This window comes from Macaca nemestrina, chromosome 19, assembly GCF_043159975.1.
Source record: "Macaca nemestrina isolate mMacNem1 chromosome 19, mMacNem.hap1, whole genome shotgun sequence".
In the NCBI taxonomy this organism is placed as follows: domain Eukaryota; kingdom Metazoa; phylum Chordata; class Mammalia; order Primates; family Cercopithecidae; genus Macaca; species Macaca nemestrina.
In genome coordinates this window covers 13,314,999-13,334,955 of record NC_092143.1, presented here as the reverse complement: position 1 = coordinate 13,334,955, position 19,957 = coordinate 13,314,999, and positions in this window count along the sequence as shown.

Genomic DNA, 19,957 nt, shown 5'->3' with positions numbered 1-19,957 from the left:
GCTAATAGCCCACTATAAAAGAGGTGGACTTCCCAAGCTCATATTTCTTTATGTGTGATACAAACCCACAGTTTGTGTATCATTCACCTGTGCTCCTCTGCCTCGGACCCATAAAATTGGTGGGGGGTAGGATGCAGGGGGTGGGGGAATAGGAGCTGACTCAAGATGAAGCTCATAGCATTTGATGTGTCATAATTAGTAACATCTTTATTTCTGACCTAAGAGTATTGAGTCCTCTTCCAGTATTCACAAAATAGTGAGTGACAGGCTAGCCTCCAGACTATAAGCAAGAGTCTGAAGTACCTTGCTTTCTAAGAGATGGCATTAAAATGAGGAGAGACGTTAAGACTGTTTTAGATAATCACAAGTGCTCTACACCATAATAAAACAGAAATGATCACATGGAATGTAATTGGAAGAGCCATTAAGACAGTATCATAGGAAACTATTCCCTGAGTAGGTGATATTTGAGTTGAGACTTAAATTGAAGTAGAGAACGAGCCCCTCAAGCCACATTCTGTGAAAACAGCATTGGAAAACAATGGAACAGTATGGAGAAACGGCTTTAGGCAGGAACATGTTTGACATGTTTGCAGAATAGAAAGAGGGGCAGAGTCACATAATCAGAGTGAACAAAGAGGGGAATGAAGTTGTGCAATTTTTATTTTCAAAAGAACACCTTAGTCTCTATGTAGTAAATGAATTAATCTGGAGTTAGGAAGAGGCTATTTAAGAAGACTTGATGGAAAGAACTTGCATTTCCTTTAACAGACCAATAACAAGTTCTGAAATTCAATCAGGAATAAAAAGCCTACCAACCAGAAAAAGCCCAGGTCCAGATGGATTCACAGTCAAATTCTACCAGATATATAACAAAGAGCTAGAATCATTCCTACTGAAACTATCCCAAAAAATTGAGGAGGAGGGACTCTTCCCCAGCTCATTCTGTGAGGTCAGCATCATTCTGATACCAAAACCTGGCAAAGTTACAACAAAAAAGAAAACTTCAGGCCAATATCTTTGATGAAAATCAAATCCTCAACAAAATAGGGGTAGAAATCCAAATCCATCAGCACATCAAAAATTTAATCCACCACCGTCAAGTAGGCTTTTTCCTGGGATGCAAGATTGGTTCAACATATGCAAATCAATAAATTTGATTCAACACAAACAGAACTGAAAACAAAAATCACAAGATTATCTCAATAGATGCAGAAAAGGCTTTCAATAAAATTCAGCATCCCTTCATGTTAAAATTTTGCCACAAACTAGGCACTGAAGGAACTTCAAAATAGTAAGAGCCATCTATGACAAAGCCACAGCCAACATAATACTGAATGGGCAAAAGTTAGAAGCATTTCCCTTGACAGTCAGAACAAGACAAGGATGTCCACTCTCATCACGCCTATTCAACATAGTACTAGAAGTCCTAGCCAGAGAAATCAGGTAAGAAAAATAAATGAAAGGAACCCAAATAGGAAGACAGAAATTCAAACTATTTCTGCTTGCTCAAAATATGATTTTATACTTAAAAAACTCCATAGGCAGCTGAGTGCGGTGGCTCACGCCTGTAATCCCAGTACTTTTGGAGGCCGAGATGGGCGGACTGCGTGGGGTCAGGAGTTCAAGATCAGCATGGCTAACATGGTGAAACCCCTTCTCTACTAAAAATAAAAATAAAATAAAATAATATAAAATAAATTAGCCAGGCATGGTGGTGCACATCTATAGTCCCAGCTACTCGGGAGACTGAGGCAGGAGAATTGCTTAAACCCTGGAGGTGGAGATTGCAATGAGCTGAGATCATGCCACTGCACTCCAGCTTGGGCAACAGAATAAGACTCTGTCTGGAAAAAAAAAAAAAAAGAATACCCCATAGTCTGTCTACAAAAGTACTAGATCTGATAAACCACTTCAGTAGAAAATTTAGTGGCATTTCTATACACTAATGATTGCCAAATCAAGAACACATCTCATTCACAGTAGCCACAAAAAAAAAAAAAAAAAAAAAAAAAACCTCAGGAATAAGCTAACCAGGGAGGTAAGAGATCTCTACAAGAATTACAAAATGCAGCTGAAGCAAATCAGAGATATCATGAACAAATGGGAAAACATTACACGCTCATGAATAGGAAGAATCAATATTGTTAAAATGGACATACAGTGCAAAGCAATGTACATATACGGTGTTATTCCTATCAAACTATCAAGAACGTTATTGACAGAATTGGAAAAATATATTCTAAAATTCATATGGAACAAAAAAGGAGTCCCCAGAGCCAAAACAATCCTAAGCAAAAAGAGTAAAGCTGGAGGAATCACATTACTTGAACTCACACTATATTACAAGTCTAAAAACCAGTACCAAAACTGCATGGTACTGGTACAAAATTTGACAAATAGATCAAAGAAGCAAAATAGCCCATAAAGAAAGCCACACACATATGAGCACCTGATCGTTGACAAAGTTGACAAGAACAAGCAATGAAGAAAGGACTCTCTATTCAATAAATGGTGCTGGCATACCAGGCTAGTCATATGCATAAAATTGAATTTGGACCACTTCTTTACCTCATATACAAAAACCAACTCAATATGGATTAGACTTAAATATGAAGCACAAAACTATAAACACTCTTGAAGAAAACCTAGGAAATACCATTCTAGACATAGGCATCAGGAAAGATTTCTTGAGGAAGACACCGAAAGCAAAAATTGGCAAATGGGACCTAATTAAACTAAAGTGTTTCTGCACAGCAAAATAAACTACCAACAGAGTATATAGACAACTCAAAAATTGGGAGAAAATATTTGAAAACTATTCATCTTACAAAGGTCTTATATCCAGCATCTATAAATTAAACAAATTAACAAGAACAAACCCTATTAGAAAGTGGGCAAAGGACAGATACTACAAAACAAGGCATATCTATGGCCAACGAATATATGAAACAAAGCTCAACATCATATTCATTAGAGAAATGCAAAGCAAAAGCAAATGAGATCTCATCTCACACCAATCAGAATGCCTATTATTAAAAAGTCAAAAAATAACATATGCTGGTGAGGTTGTGAAGAAATGAGAATGCTTACACACTGCTGGTGGGAGTGTAAATTAGCTTAGTCACTGCGAAAAGGAGTTTGGTGAGTTCCCAAAAAACTTAAAACAGAGCTACCTTTCAACCAGCAATTCCATTACTGGGTATATACACTAACGGAATATGTTGTCATTCTAGCATAATGACACACGTATGTGTATGTTCATCATAGCACTATTCAAAATAGCAAACACAACCAGGCGTGGTGGCTCACACTTGTAATCCCAGCACTTTGGGAGGCCGAGGCGGGCAGATCATCTGAGGTCAGGAGTTCGAGACCAGCCAGGCCAACATGGTGAAACCCTGTCTTTACTACTAAAAGTACAAAAATTAGCTGGGCATAGTGGTGCACGCATGTTATCCCAGCTACTCAGGAGGCTGATGCAGGAGAATAGCTTGAACCCGGGAGGTGGAGGTTGCACTGCACTCCAGCCTGGGTGAACGGAGTGAGACTCCATCTCAAAAAAAAAAAAAAAAAAAAATTAGAATCAATCTAAGAATAGAATCAATCTAAATGACATAGAATCAATCTAAATGCCCATCAGTGGTACACTATCTAAAGAAAATGTAGTACATATACACCATGGAGTATTATGCAGTCATAAAAATGAATGAGCTAACGTCCTTTGCAGCAACATGGATGGAGCTGGAGGCCATTATCCTAAGCAAACTAACAGGAACAGAAACCCCAGTACCACATGTTCTCACTTATAAGTGGGAGCTAAACACTGAGTACATACACATGAAACAAAGAAGGAAATAATAGACACCAGGGCCTACTTAAAGGTGGAGGATAGGAGGAAGACGAAAATCAAAAAACTATCTGTCGGGTACTGTGCTTATCACCTGGGTGATGAAATATGTACACCAAACCCCATGACATGCCCATGACATGCAACGTGTCTATAGGAACAACCTCCACATGTACCCCTGAAACTGAAAGAAAAAAAAAAAACTTGGAAATAGAAATGGCATTAATATCTTTCTTCTTTTAGTTCCATTAACACTAAAATTTATAAAATAATTGAAACAAATGTATTAGGTCAGTGTATTCAGTTTCTTGATTATGTCAAATCATACCTAGTGCATTTGTTCCCTCAAAATAAGACATAATATTGAATATATAATCTTTATGTGTTCCCCCAAATAAAGTGATTTGTAAGTTTAAAGAAAGAAGGAAAAAAGAAATTGTTCTGCTGTATGTTACCATTGAAACAAAAATGTTTGGAACAAGACCCACTTTTGTGGTAGAGCTAAGAGCATTTGTCAATGAATTGAATGTGGTTTGAAGAAAAGAGAGAAATTAATGATTAGCCCAGAGTGATTGGCTTGAGTGTTTGTTTGAATATATGTATAATTTATAAATGGAAAAGGCCAGAAGAGCAGGAAATATGGAGGACTGAGATCAAGAGGCTTTTCATTTTTAATTCGTTTGGGGCCTTGTTAGAGTAAATATACGAAGTAACCAGTTAGCCAATATGTAATAAAAATAAAATGGAAAAAAAAGTTTTGAATGTTGGTATTACTCTCTTTCTTTTCCTGCAACCATTGTGACATTTTTTACAGATCTTTTAATATTGTTTGCATCATAGCTGAATATATGCATTTGCAATATTTATGCACTATGAGGAAATATTAAGCATTTTATTCTATTTACACATAAAATATTGAGAATTGTTTTAAAAAAACAAAATATTGCACAGCTTCAGAATTTATCAAGAGGGTAACACTAAAAATGCATTAGATACAACAGTCCATATAAGAATTAATGCAGTGGTTTACAGTAAAGTAAATGTCATAGAGCATGCTGCCCATTCAGCTCTGCTTCTATTACCTTCTGCATTAACTTTTTCCTTGATTACCCAAGGAAGCCCAACTTTTGTTTTTCTTTTATGCTGAATAGCGTCACTATTATCTGGCACTGTGTAGTCCATGATCACATCCTGATTTATTTAGTTACTCTTTAATATCTACAAATTTATTTCTCCAATCAAAAATCATTCTAAACTTCATGGAAATTCCAGAGAACATGTTTTTAATCAATAGCATCTTCACCTCAATTTTGTAGTTAGACATAGCAGATCCTAGATTTGTGACATGTATGTTGTAAGAAGGCACTAAGAAAATGGAAAGGAAGCCAACTATTGGAAAATACCATTCTCCTAGAGAGTATGGAAAGAATTTCCACATTATTGATTGTCTTCCATTCAATAATCCTGTCTTGTACGTATTGTTAGCTTTTTTTAACTGATGGAGAAAAGCTTGCATCTCCTGACAATGGCTGATGATTTTCATTTTGCTTTGCCTTGTTCCAAAGACTCTACTCTTTTCACTAAACCACTGTGTGTTAGCTGACTTGTATGGACAGTGCACAAAACTTGCACTGTGCAGAGTACAGATGGACACGTAAATAATCACGACAACGGAAGACTGCCTTTGCTTTTAAATGGCATTTTACCTTATATATTTTGGGCCCCTTGGAGTCTGCTGCTTTCAAAGTATAATCGCAGATAACCATTTTAAAGGGGTAAAGCCGTGGTGAACAAAATGTGTTATTTTGCCCACATGTCTACAAAATATGTAGATTGGATGCATATCTAGTCTCCTTACTTATCTGGGGGGTCTATGATTCTTTGAAATTTGTAGGGAAGCAGATCTGCTTTGCCATCGTCATACAGTTCAGGTATGTGCTGAATAGACAAGGACACTGCTCAGGACATTTCGTAAGTTGTTCTTTCAGTGTAGAAATCATTCAGGCTCTGCGCCGCCATCACTTGTACCCTTTCATCCTGTAAGTGGCTTTTCACCAGGTTTTCCTTTTCCTCCTCTGTAGTCATTGCTTTATCTAGCACTCTTCTTCCACACTCTCATATTTATTTGATGCTGAAAATGCTGCAGATCGTGGGTGACAACCTTCTTGCCACCAACACTAATAATTAAGAACAGGTGCTATATGTCCTCATATTTGTCACGAGAAAATCTTCATACTATTTAATATTGCAGCACATACCTTAATCTCCTCCACAGAATCAACCAAAAAATCTCCTAAGTACTTTAATAAACACAATTCTGTTGGACTGGCATATGCTTACATTATATGCTATGCTTCAAATATTATGGTAGTTTGTCATACGACACATATTTTCCCTAAATAGCATCTGCGATAGAAAATGATTAGTGTTTCCTCTTTTTAGAATGATCTAAATAGATGATATTGGGAGCAGGTGAATAAAAATATTTAAAGTATTATGTGCCATTGGGGTAATATATAATTGTTTGGATGCTTACATCTTGGTTGGAATATTAAATGCTAAAGGTACTGTGGGTCCACTAAATATAAATAAAAGAGCTGACTTCAGCTAATGACTCACTTTTGAGCATGGCTCTTTGACAGGTTTTATTGGTAATTGAAAAAAATGGCAAAGCAATTTTATGACTGTGCTTGGAGAAAAGAGCCCAGTCCATAACATGAAATCAGCCAACAAAGCATTTTTGCTATGATTACTCCAAACCCCAAAGCAATAGGCCAGTGCATTTTTTAAAAAGTTTCCTTGTTATTTATTTATTTTTAAACTTCACTGGAAATCATCACAGTCCACAGAAAGCAAGATACTGGTAACACATCCGTAATGAATCATTTAAACAGCTTTTTAAAAAAAGAACAATAAAGGCCACATGCCAGATTATTTGCCATGCAATAATTATATACGAAATAAACTATTTTCTGATAGAGGATAAGAAAATTGAGTTGTGTCTGTTTTTTTCTAATACAGCAGAAATTGTGTGACTACAGAGTTTACTGTGTTGAAAAACATTGTTTGGAAACAAAAGAAAAACATTGGTGAAAACACGTATTTATTCTGCATGCAACTGACCATTCTGTTACTGATATTAATTTAATATTTCCGTGCCTTGTGAATGTATGTTTTAGACTTAAAGGCAGAGCATTTATGCCTTTCTCAGAACTTAGCAGAGTATTTCAAAAAATTTCAATACTCTAAAATTTTACTAACTCTAATCCTTTTTTAATATAATTTCATATTATTTTATAGACTATAATTAAGTGAATCTGTGCAACCCCACATTCACAGAATGTTCTCGAATGTCATTCATTGTTCTCCTGTGCCTTTCTTGCCACACTTTCTCTTTCTCCAATACCTTTGTCATGACTTTCTCTTTCCTCATCTTCTCTTCGTCCAGCGTCCATACTTCTTTCTTTCACAGAATTATCTTCCCACTTGTTGATACCATTTACCTCACCATACCATTTTCCCTACATTTCAATCATTGTTTCCTAATTTCCTACTTTTTCCTCTTTTTTATGCTATTTTCCACTGTTTTCCAAGCTTTGATTACATCTGTAGACTACAGTGTTTTTTAAAATCAAGCATTATTTAATGAGCAACAACAGGAAATTTAGACCAGCTCAACTGTCTCATTCTTCTTTCATTTAGGGATTAGCTTTTGCTGAATTACAATCCACTCTAAACATCAGTGGTTTACTAGAATGTCCTCTGATATTGCAGATAAGTTTTTTGGTTAACTAAGAGCTCAGTCATCTTGGCATAAGGGGACAGTTCTTCCACAGGCCTTGACTCTACCTGGTCTTGGCTCCTTACTCAGGTTTGTGTTCAGGTATCAACCACAGGTTCTTATTCTATCACTTTCTGCCCAGAAGTTACTTTTATGTAGTCTAAAAATATGCCACGTATATATTTTCTTTCAAAAATAACTACATATGACAATTTTCCCAATATTTTGGCTAGTCATTTCCCAAATATTTTGGTTAGTCATTTTCCCAAACAAACATTTATAAAAATTTCATACTCATTATCCAGCCTTTTATTTGGTTTCTCACGTCTAGCCACACTACTCCAAAAGAAATGCTCCTGCTAAATATAGGTTTCTGCTACAGCAGCAATCCACTTCCAGGTATTAATTTCTGTATTAGTTAGTTTTCTCTCTGTAACAAACCATTTCAAAATTCTGTCGCTTTAGACACATCCTTTATTACACATGCAATTTTGGGTTGACTGGGCCATGTAATCAAGGCTGAGACTAATTTGGAGGTTCTTCTTCAAGCTATGAACCTGTCTAGGTTTGGCTCTTACCTGAGTTTAGGCTCAAGTCTACCCCAAATATGCTTAATCTGGGGATCACACTGGATTGGTGTAGCATCTCGGTGGAAATGTTAAAAAGACAAAGGCATCAAAAGTCAAGTGATAAGACACAAGAGTTCTTACAGTCTAGTTTCTTAACTAGCTCCCTTTTGCCATAAACTATAGGTGACCACCAGACTCTTAGGTCGACTTGTGCTAAGGGACCCACAGGCAGGTAGGTTATCATCTTGGTAGGGTTAACAGATAATGATCATTAATTAGAAGCAGAGCTGTTACTATAGACTGAAGGCAGAAATAACTATGTTTGGTACCATTTTGGTCCACTTGGATGTTCTTGATACTCAATAGTTCAAATGTAATGATAGAAGACAAGTGCGGTAATCCTGGCCTGAGAATCGTCTGACGTGAAGTTCAGGGTCACATCACCAGTTAAGTCACTGGCACCAGCAAAGCATCATGGCTACTGCAGCCTCAACCTCCTGGGCTCAAAGATATGCTGCTGCCTTAGCCACTTGAGTAGCTGTGACCACAGGGGCATGCCACTATGGCTGGCTACTTTTTTTTTTTTTTTTAGATAAGAGGTCTTCCCCTTTTACCAAGACTGATCTTGAATTCCTGACCTCAAAGGATCCTCCTGCCTTGGCCTCTAAAACTGCTGGCAATACAGGTATTAGCCAGCATGCCCACCCTGTAAATTTGTATTTTTAAGCTTAAATTATAATGTTTCTTTCTGTGTACCCAAGTAGATGATTTTCTCCTTTTCAAAACCAGTTCCCATACATCTGCAAAAGATAAGTTCATGGAGATGTTTGTTTAGTACACCTAAAACTATATGTTAATTTTATCTAACAAAGATCCCATATAGTACAAGGAACAGAATCTGCTATTGGAGATATATCTTAGTTGTTTTTGTGGAGCTACAGTCAACATACATCCAACTATCAGCTTTGATGCCATGTTTGGTTTGGGGTGAAGTTTTTTGCTGATATTGGAGATATAAATTCAACCATTTATTGCAATTTTAAAAATTAGAAAAATCAAATAAACTATTATTAATATATTTACCATTTATTGAGTACAATGACACAAGCACTGTGCCAACTCTGTTCTGTATATTATATCCTTTTTTGCAATATTGTACAAAGCATTCCACCTCTGTCTCCATGGGTCTCCAAGGATGGCACTGATTTCTGCCATTTGTCTAGATTGTGACATTGAGTTTCATTTACTCTCTTTGTTGCAAAAGAGAAAATTTTAGAGAATTCCATTTAGTCTGTAAGAGATTTTTTTCCTTTGAAAATGATATGGTTATGGAAAATATTTAATTGAAGTTGTCAAAATCATAAATTCTCTAACAGTAAGATGAATCTTTGAAAAAAGTAAAGGTTTTCTGTGTTTTTCTTTAACACAAAGAGATGTTATTAAATATTTTAACAGAATATGATTTTAATAGTTTTGAATAATAGTTTTGAATAAGGTTAGTTTGTAGATCCACAAATTTAATAAAATGAACTCATCAATTAATACATGAATATGCCAAAATTATTTAATTTTAAATTGCATAACACCGTTTGCATTCTAAACAAGTTATAACTTGGGAATGACATGGTATCACTATTTATAGATTCCCATACTACTTCTTCTCTAGGGTTTCTCAATTTCTATCGACATAAAATAATTAAGAAGTAATTACAGCGCTCAGAAAATGCATTATGTTTACAAAATTACTGTAATTCAAGCTATGATTTAAATTTCTTGCAGAACTATCTACCTTGATAAATTTTTCAAGGACAGTCCCTGACAGAAAGATTTAAAGTTTAATTTATCTTCTTTAAAGATGATAAACTGTCTTTCCTAAATCACAGAGTCTCTGACTGCTAAGTATCCACTCACAACCCTATACATACAAGTTTTCTTATCAACTAATCAGACAACTGTGACTCTCAACCTTGTGAAACATGAATTTTGAGATCAAATTATCTGTCATTTACTATTTGCTGCTTGTATACCAAAATAGAGAAATTACTTTGGTAAAAATAATGGCCTCCAGCTCCATCCATGTCCCTGCAAAGGACATGTTCTCATTTTTCCTTTTCCTTTTTTTTTTTTTTTTTTTGGAGACAGAGTCTCACTCTGTTGCCCAGGCTGGAGTAGAGTGGCACAATCTCATCTCACTGCAACTTCCACCTCTTGAGTTCAAGTGATTCTCCTGCCTCAGCCTCCCAAGTAGCTGTGACTACAGGAGCCCACCAGCATGCCCAGCTAATTTTTTGTATTTTTAGTAGAGATGGAGTTTCACCATGTTGGTCAGTCTGGTCTTGAACTCCCGACCTCTGGTGATCCACCCTCCTCAACCTTCCAAAGTGTTGGGATTACAGGCGTGAGCCACTATGCCCAACCTATGATCTCATTCTTTAGCAAACTAATACAGGAACATAAAACCAAATACCACATGTTCTCATAAGTGGGAGCTAAATAATGAGAATCTATGGACGCACAGAAGGGAAGAATACACATTGGGGCCTTTCGGAGGGTGGAGGGTAGGAGCAGGGAGAGGATCAGGTAAAACAACTAATGGGCACTAGACTTAATACCTGGATGAAGAAACAATCTGTACAGCAAACCACCATGATACAAGTTTACCTATGTAACTGACTTGCAGTCGTACTCCTGAACTTAAAATAAAAGGTTAAAAAAACAAAGAATAACAAAAAATAAAAATAGAGACATTAAATAGTTACTGATATATTTAATGTTTATTTAGTTCGTTATGTCCCAGGCCCTGTGTCAAATGTTTTTGCATTATGCCGCTTACTAGCAAGCCTATGGCCTGCAATAGATACCTTATGTATCTCTGTTTTACAAGTGAACATACTGAGGCTCAAGGAAGCCAAGTAGAATTCCCAGGTTTCTAGACATAGGGAATGGCAAAGCTAGGATTCAGACATAGGGCTGTCTAATGCCAGAGTTAATGATAAAAACAGAAGCAAAAAACCACAACACCCGCATGATTTTCTATCTTCAATACAACCTGCATATTTGACAGTTCCCCCCACTCCCACCCCATTGGCTACACTATTATCAGTTTCTCTGTGTTCTGTTAGACATGGTTTGACTAAACATTGAATTTAGTTTCCAGAAATTTTTAGCCCTACAAGTTGGTACTGATCAAACCTATGAGTCAAAAATACCAGCTCTGAGCAATTAATATCATTGTTCATGAAATCACATGTAGCTGTGGCCTTGACAAATTTTGTGGCAATGAAAAACATTCTGTATAGGAAAGTTCCTTGCTTTGCTCATTGACATATAAAGGAGATACACTGCACACTAATCATGATGTCACTGTTTGATCCTGATCTGAACACTGCTATTAGGCTGATTAAAAACAAAATTAGTATCCCAAATTTTCCCTGTTGTTCTCCTTTTTTTATAACTTAGATAGATTACCTAAGTGTATGGTTTGATTAATACTTTCTATTATATTACCTAAAATTTTTTGATAAATGACAAAGTACTAAATTTCACTCAAATTTTCAGATGATTCACAAAACTTCGTAAGTGATGTGACTATTGATGAATTAAGTTTATTTTTCCCCCATATTAAGTTTACTATTTGTTTTCCATGCTGAGAACAGTTGGATAAATTGAATCAAAGTTATTGAACTTTGGTCAATAACACTCTTGCCTTAATGAAGAGCAGTGTTACAATGAGTGATAAAAATGGACTGAGGCTAACTATAATGGAATTAAACTTTCGTTTTGACCTACAGAAAAAGTTTTTAAAAAACTATACAACAGCTATACCACTTACTGCTTACTAAGGATGTGTGATGTTCTTGATGAAATTATTCCAGAATACAAATTTCTGTTTATGTAACTTAAATATTCTGTACAATCATCCTACTTATCAAGCGGTACAGAATATTAGATGAAATTAATAATCATATAGCATGTGTGAAAATAACAGCTTCTGAAGTTTTATTTCTGTGTATATTTAGTTTTTACTTAAATATAACATTGAATGATTTAAGGGTTATTTTTCTCTAACAAGTTCAATTAATGTATAATGATAATGAAAGATTAGCTGATGTGACTATGACGATACTTGGAAATATGCTATCTAGAAATCCAACTATGAAATCTAAAATCTGCTCCTTAATTTTGTTAATGCTACTGCTGTTATTATTAATGATTTATTATTTTAATAATAAAATATACCTCTAGTCTTCCCAAACAAAATAAAGTTATATTCTGCATACACTAAGAATTTCAAGCCATAATGTGTTTTCAGTTTTCTCAATATGAATGTATTTACCCTTTTATCTCACAGACATAATCTTTTTAAACTTTTAAATTTCAAGTGTTATATCCTCTCCAGCAAAAAAAAAAAAAAAAATATATATATATATATATATATATATATATAACTATTCCTGATTATATTACTGATTTGTTTAATCTGTTCATAAAGACCTATGAGAAACCTCATAGGTCTTAGCATGGCATCCTCATTAACTCAATTTCCTCTTCCTGTTCCGCTTCTTTTCTCGTGCTATTTCCCTGCATTTGTCATGTCTCTGTACTCAATGTCTGGCCCTCCCACCTCCAGAGAGGTAAATTGATGGTTATAATATACTGTGATGTCTCATTATATACCCAGAGATTTTGATGGGAAAATAAAGGAAGAAACAAAGATTTCCAGAGAGATTGGTAATTATACTGACTCAGTCTTTAAGTCCAAATGGGAGTAGTAGATTAATAAAAAAGAAAATGTATGTAAAGTTCAGAGCACAGGAAATGCATTATGGGCAGGTCAGCAGAAAATTTATTTCTGTACTTCATCATTTACAATAGGCCAAATGGTGCACAAAGATATAAAATGCAGAAGTGTACACATGAGGACTAGCAAGACTCTTCTTTTCAGAGTAATGAGGCCAACTCTTGCTGTCCTCTCCCCCAAAACAAAAGATAAAGCAGTATGAATGATGGCAAGCCTGAAGATGTGTGGTGACTAGTGTGATAGATGTGATTAATGCACCTTTGAGAAAAATGAATGTGACATTGGTAGAGGAAAAATGTAATCACTGAGAAGCCAGAGACATAATTCTATACCACACATGATATGAGAACGGGTACTTTAAGAAACTGTCATAAAATGGATCTCATCTCGCTACTCCGTATTCACATGGAAACAGGAAATGCTATACTTATTATTAGAAACAAGCCCCCAAACAAGGCTACATAGAAAATCCATTGTTGCCTGGCATGGTGGCTCAATTGATCAAAGCCAACATCAAATGTCATAAGTGATGTAGATGGTATGTACCATTGTTGCGGTGTGATGAAAATGGCATGTCACCCTATGGTCTTCCTCCCCGAAATTTATAATCTGAGCCTACTTACGGAGAAAACATCAGACAACTTCTAATATTAGGAGATTCTTCAAAATATCTGACCATCACTCTCTCAAATTATCAAGGTCATCACAAATAGGAAATGCCTGAGAAATGGCAATGCCCAAAAGGAGCTGAAGAAGATATGACAATTAAATGCCACATGGTACCTGATGAAGAACCTGAAACAGGAAAAAAAAATCCTTTCTTGTGTTTTTATATTTTCAAACATTACAAAATAAATAAATATAAAAGGAAAACTATACTCATTATATGTATATTAATTTTCTACATAATGAAGTAAGTTCCCCTATTTTCTGCTTACTGATCCTCCTGTCGTAATTAACTTGGTATTTTAATTTCATCTTTTGGGATAATCGGTTGGTTGGAATCAAATGCATTAGGAACTATGCTGTATTTCAAGCTTGCCAAGGTTCTTTTGCTTTGCAGCCAGAATATTATCTATTCCTTCATATTTTTCCTAAAGAATAAAGCGTTTATAATGTGCAATTTATATCAAAAATTGTTGGACAAAAACAATCTACAAAAATACTAGTGTGCCATAACATAAAATCACCCAGATTTGCATTCAAGTGAAATTCAAAAGAGGAAAATGACAACAGTGTACATAAAAAAGTTATGCTGTGTTTGCGTGTGTGGTAATGGGACATCATTTAGGGAAAAGTCAGCATATCCCAAAGTCCTTTTATTAATGTTACACTAAACCCTGTTTTTACCCCATCCTAAATAATCTGGAGATGTGATTTTAAATCTCTTAAATTTAAAAATTGCTATTATGTTTTCTATTGTATATTTTGTACCTAATAGAATACTTGACATATGCATCCAAGGACTATTTGCTGAATAACCAAAAGGATATCAAAGCAAAAAGAGAACACAATATTGTCCCGTTGAATATATAGTCATTGCTTGCATCTATAATGCGTTGTATTTTATAACTTTTAACTTTCATTTCTATTTGAGAGAGATAAGTAAATGGTTAATATTTTTGCTCTGTATGCATTATTACTAAGGCTCAAAGAAAGGAAGTAACTTATGAAACAGATGAAAGTGGACCTTAACTTTCACGGGGCGTGGTGGCTCACACCTGTAATCCTAGAACTTTGGGAGGCCGAGGTGGGCATATCACCTGAGGTAGGGAGTTTGAGACCAGCATGGCCAACATGGTGAAACCCCCATCTCTACTAAAAATATAAAAATTAGCCAGGTGTGGTGGCACATGGCTGTAATCCCAACTACTTGGGAGGCTGAGGTAGTAGAATCTCTTGAACCCAGGAGGTGGAGGTTGCAGTGAGCCGAGATCATGCCATTACACTCCAGCCTGGGCGACAAGAGTGAAACTCCTTCTCTAAATAAATAAATATATAAATAATAAAAAGAAAGAAACAAAGAAAGTGGACCTTACGTAATTTCAAGATTCTGGATTCTAAATCTACCTTTTCAACATTCATGACAAAGGTTGACAAACTTCTTCTGAAACAGTCTGATTGGTTACTTTTAGCTTTGAGGCCCACCTGATCTCTGTTGCAAAGATATTCAGCTCTGCCCTTTTAGCAGGAAAGCCGCCATAATCAATATGTAAATAGGAATCGCTGTGTTCCAAGAAAATTGCATTTAAAAACCAAAAACAGTTGTAGTGTGCTGACCCATGACCTACATTGTGCCTGTCTCTAAGTACATGGAATGTATTTAACCTTTCACATATATATGAGAGAAAATGCCTCTCTTTTTTCAACTTTATATTAAGGTATAATTGAGAAATAAAAAAAAAGTATATATTCATAGCATACAGCATAATGTTTTGACATACATGTACATCATGAAATGATTACCACAATCAAGCTAATTAACACATCCATCACCTCACACAGTAATTTTGTGTGTGCATATGTAGCAAGAACACTTAAGATCTACTCTCTTAGCAAATTTCAAGTACGTAATACACGTTGTACTTAATATTTCCAGAACTTACTTATCTTATAACTAGACGTTCATACCCTTTGACCAAAATTAATCACCCCTTTCTACCTCCTACCCCTAATTCCTGATAACCACTTTTCTACTCTCTGTTTCTATGAGTTCAGCTTTTTTAGTTCCACCTGTAAGTGGGATCATACAATAGTTGGCTTTCTGAGTCTGGCTTATCTGACTTAGTATAATTCTTCTAGGTTCATCCATGTTGTTACAAATGACAGGATTTCCTTTTATTTTAAATTAAGTTTTAAAATTTTAATGTTTATTTTTGTTTTGTTTTATTGATATATCACAATTGGACGTATTTTGGGGGTAATGCAATATTTTGGTATGTGTATACAATGTAATTATCAAACCAGGGTAATTGGAATATCTGGGACCTCAAATATTTGTATTTCTTTGTATTGGAAACATAACAATTCTCTTCTACCTATTTCGTAATGTACAATAAATTCTTGTTAACTGTAATTTCCTCACGGTACAATGGAATAGTAGAACTGACTCCTATCTAATTGTATCTTTGTATGCATAATCAAATTATCTTCCACCTCTCTCCCTCCTTTCCTTCACAACCTTTAGGAAACACCATGGTACTCTCCAGCTGCATGAGATCCACTTTTTTAGCTCCCACATATGAGTGAGAACATGCAATATTTTTCTTTCTGTGCCTGATTTATTTCATTTAACATAATGACCTCCAGCTCCTTCCAAGTTCCAGCAAATGACCAGATTTCATTATTTTTATGGCAGAATAGTATTTCACTGTGTATATATACCACATTTTCTTTATCTGTTCATCCAGTGATGAACACTTAGACTGATCATATATCTTGGCTCTTGTGAATAGTGCTGCAATAAGCATAGGAGTGCAGATGATCCTTTGATATGCTGACATTCTTTCCTTGGAAGTATACCCAGCAGTGAGATTGCTGGATCATATCGATGTTCTCATTTTATTTTATTTTATTTTTTTGAGGAAACTCCTTAGTGCTTTCCATAATTGTTGTACTACATTGCATTCCCACCAACAGTGTATAAGGTTCCCCCATCCACGACATTGTAAGCACGTATTTTTTGACTTTTTGATGACAGCTATTCTAACTGGGGTCAGGTGATATCTCATTGTGGTTTTAATTTGCATTTTTCTGATGACCAGTGATGTTGAGCAACTTTTCAAATACCTGTTTGAATTTGTATGTTTTCTTTTGAGAAATGCCTATTCAGAAATTTTGCCCACATTACAAATCAGATTATTTGTGTTTTTATTTTTTTGATGTTGTGTTGTTTGCATTCCTAATGTATCCTAGATGTGAATCCCTTGTCTGATAAATAATTTGCAAATATTTTCTGCCATTTTGTAGACGTTTTGTTCAGTTTGTTGATTGTTCCTTTGTTGTATAGAAGCTTTTAAGTTTGATACAATCTCATTTGTCTAGTGTTCTTTTGGTGTACTTAGCTCTTGTGGTCTTACCCCAAAAATCTTTCCCCTAATCAGTGTCCTGTAGTGTTTCCCCAATGTTTTCTTCTAGGAGTTTCATAATTTCAGGTTTTGTATTTAAGTCTTTATTTCATTTTGAGTTGATATTTGTATATGTTAAAATGTGGGGATCTGGTTTTATTCTTCTCCATGTGGATATCCAGGTTTCCCAGCACCATTTAAAAGAGACTGCACTTTCCGCAGTTTTTAATTTTGATACCTGTGTCAAAAATGAGTTGGCTGTAAGTGTGTGGATATATTTCTGGTTTCTCTATTCTGTTCCATTGTTGTTGCTGCTGTTGTTGTATGCCAACATTATGTTTGTTGGTTATTACAGCTTTGCAGTATACTTTGAAATCAGGTAGTGTGATGCCTCCAACTTTGTTCTATTTCCTCACGATTCTTTGTCTAGTCAGATTTTTATGTGATTTCCACAAATTTTATATTTTTTTTTCTATTTCTTTGAAGATGTCATTTATATTTTGTTAGGGGTTTCATTTAAGCTGTAAATCACGTTGGGTACACAGACACATTAACAATACTATTTCTTTTGATTCATGAGAAAGGAGAATGTTTCTAGTTTTGTGTCCTCTTCAGTTTCTTTCATTAGTGTTTTACAGTTATCCCTGTAGAGACATTTATCTTTTCTGTTGTTAAATGTATCCCTAAATATTCTGTTATTTTGTAGTTTGTAAATCAGATTGCTTTATTAATTTAATTTTCAGATCGATTACTCTCAGTGTATGGAAATGCTGATTTTTGTATGTGGATTTTACCAGATTTTTAAATTAGTTCTAATAATTGTTTGCTGGTGTGTTTAGGTTTCTTTAAATATAAGATTATGTTGTCTGCCAACAAGGAAAATTTGACATTTTCCTTTCCAATTTGGATGACCTTTATTTCTTTCTCTTGCTGAATTGCTCTTCCGAGGACTTTCAGATATGGAACAATACAAAAATACCCATTTTCACCCTTTTATTTCTTCTTTTTAAAAGCTGAACAGTATTCCATAGTGTGTGTGTGTTTTTATATATATACACACACATATATCTGTGTGTGTGTGTGTGTGTGTATATATATATATCTTTATCCATTCATCTCTTGAAAGGCACATAGGCTATTTCCCTATCTTAGTTATTGTAAATTAATGCTGTAATGAACATGAAACTGCAGATATCTTTTGAAATGCTGATTTCATTTCCTTTGACTATTTATCCAGAAGTTAGATTGCTGCATTTCATATGGAAAGTCTATTTTTACTTTTTTGAGGAGACTTCATACTATTTTCTTTAATAGCTATACCAGTTTACCTCTCATCACAACGTACTAGTTGATTATTCCACATCCTCACCTACATGTGTTATGTCTTGACTTCTTAATAACAGCCATACTAACAACTGTGAGTTGAAATCACAGTGTGGTTTGAATTGTAGTGCTAGGATAATCGGTGAAGTTTAGCACCTTTTCATATACATGTTTTCCATTTGTATTGGACCCTTATTGTACATGATACACAAAATTCCACTTAAAATGGCTTAAAAATGTAAATATAAGACCAGAAATCATAAAATTCCGTGACATTGGTTTTGGCAATTTTTTTTGACATGATACCAATGCATAGTCCACAAAGCAAAAATAAACAAGTGGGACCACATCAAACTAAAAAGTTTCTGCCGAGCAAAATAAATAATTTACAAAATAAAAAGGTAACCTATTAATTGGGAGGAAATAATTGCAAATCATATATGTAAGGAGGAGATAACATCAAAAATGTAGAAGGAACTCAACTCAATAGCAAAAAATAAAAACCTGATTATAAAATGTGCAAAGGACCTGGACAGATATTTTTCGAAGGCAAAGGAAATACTTCTTGATTGAAAAGATTAAACACAATCTTAGAGGTTAACATCTTTTGAGAACAACAACAAGATAAGCAAGTTAGTGCAGAAGAAGCTTTTCTTGAATATGATGTATAGTTTATATTTGTTGTTATTGTTACTTTTATAGTGTGGTGTCTACTTTGTCTTTTCTGAGAGGAATGAGTGGTTTGATGTTCACAAAGTTTTCTGAAGCCTGCTCAATGTATGCTGAGTTTATGAGAAATTGAGGATACTCTGAGGAAATATGCGGACATCACACACTGATTTTATTGTGGTGTGCTGACTACAGGTTTCATTCATTTGGGGACTGGTAAGTAGCTTCCTGCTGTTCTCACCTCCTGTTAGAAGATGTGTGCTAACATTATAAAGGTAAAAATCAGTTGATACAGCAACTTTAGAGTTTGCCCGCAGATTTTTTCAACCTATACTTCTGCTTCTCTAGATCTTCAATGTCTTACGTCTTTTATTTGCTCTTCTTTCAGTTTGTTACATCTGCTCTCCCACCATAATAAATTGATGTTCTGATTCTTTTATTTGAGTATTTGACTCAGATTGATTTTACAAAATTCAGCCAAACACTAATATATTATACCTGTATTGATGTTGTGGTACTTACTAACTGTTTTCAGCATTTTATGTGGTAAACTTCATATTTCTTTATGAATTATTAAAATAAATGTGTTTGTTCACTTATGAATTACTTTTGAGGCAAGCGTTATTTATGCACCAAAAGTTGGAAGTCTAAGAAAGGACTTAGTCAAACTTAGAGTCTGCAAAATATATCATGAAAAAGATGTTTCATGATTATGTAGCAGTTTCATGAGATACCATGTGTTTGTAGAATTTAAAGGTGTTTAGAAACTCATACTGCTTGAATGATCTTAGTTGTTCCTTTGCATGGTATCATGGAAAACTTGTTAACTTGCTTTTGTTCCCCAGAGTGTATCTTTCACTGATTTTATGCCATCAAAATTATGCTTATTCTCATGTG